Source organism: Mastomys coucha, unplaced genomic scaffold, assembly GCF_008632895.1.
Source record: "Mastomys coucha isolate ucsf_1 unplaced genomic scaffold, UCSF_Mcou_1 pScaffold18, whole genome shotgun sequence".
Taxonomy (NCBI): domain Eukaryota; kingdom Metazoa; phylum Chordata; class Mammalia; order Rodentia; family Muridae; genus Mastomys; species Mastomys coucha.
This window is the reverse complement of record NW_022196900.1, coordinates 92531343-92537623: the sequence shown is the minus strand read 5'-3', so window position 1 is coordinate 92537623 and position 6281 is coordinate 92531343. Positions and strand designations below refer to the sequence as shown.

The 6281-nt window shown below is 46.0% G+C and overlaps 1 long non-coding RNA gene and 1 other non-coding gene across 2 annotated transcripts; one reads left to right on the top strand and one right to left on the bottom strand.

The window, feature by feature from the left end:
- The first annotated feature begins 43 nt into the window (after positions 1-43).
- On the top strand, positions 44-3316 carry LOC116095613. The gene is made up of 3 exons (XR_004120665.1): positions 44-292; positions 1109-1307; positions 2821-3316. It is a non-coding gene; the product is annotated as an uncharacterized LOC116095613 (long non-coding RNA).
- Positions 3317-5833: 2517 nt separating this feature from the next.
- LOC116097240 lies at positions 5834-5936 on the bottom strand. The gene has a single exon (XR_004121291.1). It is a non-coding gene; the product is annotated as a U6 spliceosomal RNA (small nuclear RNA).
- Positions 5937-6281: the final 345 nt, after the last annotated feature.

The following is a 6281-nucleotide window of genomic DNA, read 5'->3' as shown; positions in this document are numbered from 1 at the left end:
TCTCTCTCCTCTCTCTCTCTCTCCTCTCTCTCCTCTCTCTCAAGAACTTTCAAGGGAAACTTGTAAGGAATTAGTGCCGCCTTGTTCCCCAATTTGCTGCTCGTCTGACCTCCAGACTCACTGGCGTCAGGAATTATCTTGTGACCAGAGGGGGGAAAAAATTAATTGCGGTGAAGCTGAGGTTACAATGAAGAAAACAGATTTGGGCTAGGCGCTGAGATTGCAGAAGGAGGAGGGGGAAGGGAGGACTGAGCAGAGAACACTATTTATTTGAGCAGCAGGGGAAAATGAGGTAAGAGAGAAGAAAGCAGCCTGGATCCAGTCCTTAAGCATGGACCGTTTGCACCGTGAACTCCTTAAGGAACTAAATATATGCCCAGTTGTGCTTTGGAAGTGAATTTGATTAGAATTTTGGACAAGGTTTCAAATATGGGGACTAGCAGGAATGCTTGCTGCATAACCCCTTTTAGAAGGTCCCCTCCACTGGCACACATACACCAAACGGGTCAGCTGTTTAACTTTTGCTTCCTCGTTTTGCGCAGCCTCCGTCCGTTTGCGCACTTTGCACAGTCTATGTAGAAAAGATAGCAACTTTGTCCCCCCATTGCCTGTCCCTTTCCTCTGTGGAAGGGCAGCCACCTGGACATGATTATTCCTAGCCCAAGTAGCCCCAGCCACCATCTGAGAGAGCAGGAGAGGAGCCAGCAGGCAAGCGAGCCCATATTGCAAAAGGACAGTGCACTCTATTCTTTGCTTGTCTCTGCTTCCCAGAGCCTGAAGCCTCTGCCATTCCAAAATTCTGGTTTCCATCTTGGAAGAGAACAGGTGGGGTTTTGCAGCCATGATTGCTTTCTTAACCAATCAGCCTGGTAAATATTTATAGAATTGCTTCACATGAAACAGAGGCCCCTGTGCTCAAGAATCTTACAATGTCTGGGGACAAGATTAACACAGGAAACAATCAAGTGTTCAGTAGTGTGTGGCATTGATCAACAGGACAATGGGACCTCTGGGGTGGGACAGTTCCAATAGTTGGAAGGACATTGGTCTAAGGTGCCAGAGCCCTGGGTTCCATCAGACAGCTCTGCTATTTACTCCTTATCTACAGGTAATCTTGAGCAAATCCAGAGATCATGGCTTTGATCAGGTGTATGAGGAGAGAGAGACGGAGAGAGACAGAGAGATGGCACTAAGAGGTTGTTATAAATACTTTCTGACTCAGAACTCCAGATGGACAGTTGGACGAGGAGTATAGAACTGCACAGGGCCGGGGACAGGGCATATAAAGGTGTCGTATCAAATCACAGGTAAGCCAGTCTCGGGGGGCCTCACGCTTTTCAGTCATACCTCAGGCTTCTGTGTCCCAAGAAAGAAGTCTCTGAAAAGTTTTCTCCTGGGAATATTAAAGTTCTCAAGGACAACTATTTCAGTATAAGACAGAAAGGTCTAACCTGAGAAAGCACAAGGCAGTCTCTATATGCTGAAGAAGTTAAATGCCAGCTATTTGGTCACAGGAAGGGAAATTCCCATGGCTGTGTGGACTCCTGAAAACTGAAAAACAGAGGATCCTTTCTTTGGCCTGTCATGAAGACTTCTGTATGTGTGTGTAAAATAGTCAAGTCAGGAGCTTCTAGAAAAATCATGGCCTTCATACAGTGCGTGGCCAACCTATGTTCAAAACCTGTTTTTAGTTCACTAACTGTGAATTTGGGATAAGTTAGTCTGTGAGCCTCAGTTTTCAGGCCTGTTAAATGGAGCTAATGAAACTGACCTCGTTTATTTATTTACCTTGCATTTATTTATTTATTTATTATTAATTTTTTTTGAGACAGGGTTTCTCTGGGTAACCCTGGTTGTCCTGGAACTCTCCATGTAGATCAGGCTGGCCTCAAACTCCGAGGTTGTCTGCCTCCCTAGCACTGGGAGTAAAAGGGGTACACCAGTACACCCAGCTCTGACCTACTTTATCTTAAAAGGGCGGGAGTTAGGGGGTGAGCCTTAATCCCAGCACTCAGAAGGCAGAAGCAGGCAAAAAGCTGTGAGTTCCTGGCCAGCCTGGTCTACATAGCGAGTTTCAGGACAACCAGGGAATGACTAGTGAGACCCTGTCTCAAAAAAGGAAAGAATCTTAAACACCTATTCTCTGAGAAGGGGACACTCCCTCGTCTGCATTAGCTCATCATGGTTCTGCATAGTTCAGATGTGCGGTAGGTGCTAAGCCCACCCAGGTCCGCTCTCTCTTCTCCCCTCCTCCATTACTACCTCTGTTGCCTCTCAGGCTTGGATAGTGGATTCACTAGGTTTACAATTTGCAAAGTACCTTCAAAGCATTTATTATTTCCTCATGATGCTTCCAGGCTGAAATAGCCATAGGCTGTGTGCGATAGGGCAGAAAGGTGCCGTGGGGTTATCAAGCCACACTCTGTCCTTTCCATGCCAATAACTTACCTTTGGACACAAAGCCTTTCTTCTAGGATCTTACTTTGGGGGAGGGGAAGGGGGAAAGCAAATGACCTTTAAGGGTCTTTTCTGACCTAAGAGTCTAAGTCTGAAAGGAGTGGGTTTCAGTCGGGTTGGGATCAGTGAATAGAGTTTAAACTCCAAAGACTCTCTCTCTTGCCTGCACAGCAGACTGGCCGGCTCGCCTGGGCCTTCTGCAACTTGTTTAGCGGTGGCGGGGCCTCAGCCTCTTACTCCAAACGCCTCTGAACTTTGTGTTCCCAGTTCTACTCCTTTTACCAGCTTTTTCCCCCCTCTTGCATTTTTTATTTTTATGAAAGGATGTCATTAAGGCTTTTGTCTGCGCTGTTTTTGTTTCAGAACTTTTCCCACAATCCTATTTTTTGTTGAGGAATCCGCTCCTTTGCCCAGCTGTGGGTCCGGGTCCCACAGCTGTGTTGATCTAAGACTCAGCCCCAGACAGCCTGGCGCCAGGGTGGGACGTCATGCGTTCACACAGGGATGCGTGTCCCAGGCAACCTTTCCTCGGGCAGTCACCGGCCGGCGACTGCCTCTCCCACCAATGAGCGCCGGACACCCGAGATAGGGGCGGGGCCTGCGCCACCCCAGCCGGCGAGCGGCTTGTGAATAGCAGATGCAGAGACCTTGATAAGGTTCCCTGAATTGGGGCCCTTTAAAGCCCCCCTTTCTCTTTGAGTTCTTTTGTTTCTCCCTTTTCTTTCCACCTTCCTCCTTTCTATCTGTACATAGATAGCTTTTCTCTTTCCTTTTCCCCTCTTTTAACTATCTCCTCCTAGTGTCAGGAATCATTTTGTAAGCATTTCCAGGAACTGTATCTTCTCCTGCCAAAAGTATAAAAAGGGGAAAAAAAAAAAAAAGCCAATGTTGTGCTCTCTGATTTTTTTTTTTCTTTTTTGAGGAGCTGGCAGAACTGTAAGCTATTACGGTTTTGTCTTTAGAAATTTAAGACGTGGTGGTAGTGGGGTCTCTCAGCTGTGAATTTCAAAGTCAATGTCACGATAATGAGGATTGCAGATGTCTTGCTTCAACTGAGCTCTTGTCAACCTAGCTGGCCATCTTTTCGCCATGTGTAGACGCGGGGAATCCAGGTGACCTTAGAACCTTGTCCAAGGTTCTGTCGAATGTCTGTGACTGCTCTGTGGCCAAGATCCAGTCCTTCTGCTGCCCTAACTCGCTGATCTCTCTGGCCCTAGTTCTCATAAATGTTAATACTCTATGTGGGTTCAAGATTCTCAGAAAAAAAAATTTTTTTCTTTAAAAAAAAAATTGTGTAAGTTATGTATGTGTATGTAAGTGTGGTCACACGTGTGCCACAATGTGTACATGCCACTGAATATTCGAGAACATCAGAGTACAACTTTTGGAATCAGATTCTTTCCTTCTACTCTGGATCCAGGGATCAAATACAGATCTTCAGGGTTCCAGGGCAAGCACCTTTGTACTGAGCAATCTTGCCAGTTCATGTGTTTTCTGATATCTACCTATTCTTCAGAGAACAACCTTAAAGATGTTCTGGAAGCTTCCCAGCTGTATACTGGGAATCTGTCCCTGTTTCCCTCAGCAAAGTTGAACCCTAAAGCACAACCTAAGAACCTGAGGATTCGAGGAAGGCGCATAAGATCCTGGCGCTGGTTATGCTTTCCGCCCTCACTTATAACCTTGTCTCACATAGGTTACTCCTTCCCACTTTTCAGCTCCATAGAATTGGGAAGAAAATGGTATTTACTACCTGACAACTGGAAGGAGGGTAGGGGACAGAGGATGGGAAGTGGAGACCTTTCTGTGATATGATGTGTTCAGTGGGATCCAAGGTGCCCTTGGAAGATAGTCTTCCTCTGGAAAGAGTTACCAGAAATGTGCACATTACTAAGAAAGACAGTATAAGGAACAATGGGAGGATGGAGGGGACTAAGTTCTTAATACAGGTGGGGATTAGCCAGGCAATGGTGGCCCACGCCTTTAATCTGAACACTTGGGAGGCAGAGGCAGAGGCAGGCAGATTTCTGAGTTCCAGGCCAGCCTGATCTACAGAGTGAGTTCCAGGATAGCCAGGGCTACACAGAGAAACCTTGTCTCAAAAAAAAAAAAAAAGAAAGAAAGAAAAAAAAAATACAGGTGGAGACTGGGGTGGGGATGGTGTGTTAAAGGGTTTCTCTGTGTAGCCTTGGCTGTCCTGGAACTCACTCTGTACACCAGGCTGGCCTCGAACTCAGAAATCTGCCTGCCTCTGCCTCCCAAGTGCTGAGATTAAAGGTGTGTGCCACCACTGCCTGGCTTTTTCCTTTTTTTCTTTTCTTTTTTGTTAAATGGCCTCTTAAACACTTCAGAAACACTCAGAGCTGTCACTCCCTTGCTGCTGCGGAGTCGTGTTTGACGAGGACTATTTACCTAGTCTTTGTTGGTTTTGTTTTGTTTGTTTGGTTGGTTTGGTTTGGTTTTACAGTCTGGAGATTGTGAGTGAGAGGCAGGCCCCCCCACTCTCATTCTCTCTGTGGCTGTTTGTTCTAAGACAGAGTCTCATGGTATAGTCTAAAACTTCAAACTTCACATTCTCTCACCTCAGCCTCTCAGTGCTGAGATGACAAATGTGCTCCACCATGCCTGGCTTCGTTGACCCATTTTCTGGATGAGTAGAGAGAGGCTCAAAGAGGCGAATGTGCTTGTGCAAGGCCCCATAGCTAGCTATTAGGTGATAAGTCCAAGGTTCTCATCCTATTTCCAAAGCATTTATCCTTCTGTGTGTATTCATTCTCTGTCATCTTCCCAGAGGAAGGAACTCTTGGGAATCATTGTTATTGCGTATATTCATGTACATGTATGCATGCATGTCACGGTGAATTTGTAGTGGTCAGAAGACAAACTATGTTTCTGTTCCTCTGCTACATGACTCCAGGGGAACCAAACCCAGGTCCTCAGGCTTGGTGACAAGCAACTTTGCTTGAAGAGCCATTTCACCAGCCCCTGAGAAGGTTGTGTTTCTCAAACTCAGAAATCTACCTGCCTCTGCCTCCCAAGTGCTGGGATTAAAGGCGTGTGCCACCACTGCCTGGCTCATCTGTGTCTCTTATAAGTACCGGCAGCTCTAAGTCTTTCAAGCCAGGGCCTGGTGGTATATGCTTAGTAGTCTCAGTACTCAGGAGGCAGAGGCAGGAGGGTGTTCACAAGTGAGTGTGGTAAAACTCTTCACTGGATAAAGGCGGAGTAAACCTGATGAACCGAGTTCAACCTGGAACCCATGTGAAGCTGGAATAAGGAAATCAGTTCTACAAAGTTGCCCTCTGAGCTTCACACTCATGCTATGGCATGGATATCCTTATATACATCACATATACATATGCTAATAGAACACAATTTTAATACCGCATGCTTCACTAACTTGAGGGTCATGCTCAGAGGCCATGCCTATCTTCTCTGTATTGTTTCAACCTTAGTATATGTGTTACTAAAGTGAACACACACACATGTGAACACACACATGTGAACACACATGAACACACACACATGTGAATACATGTGAGCACACACGTAAACACATGTGAATACACACATGTGAACACACATACACACTTATGTGAACACACATACACACTTATGTGAACACACACACACATACACACACACACACACAGATGACAACTGGGTTCAATTCAATCCCAGGAATCATCAGCACTTTTGGGATATACCACAGAGATGGGATTTGTTTTTATTTTGGTTGTTCTTTTGAGCTGGATCTTTCCCCACCCCCAGCTGGCTTGGAACTCATATGTAGAGCCGCCTTCTCTCTAGCACCAGAGATCCTC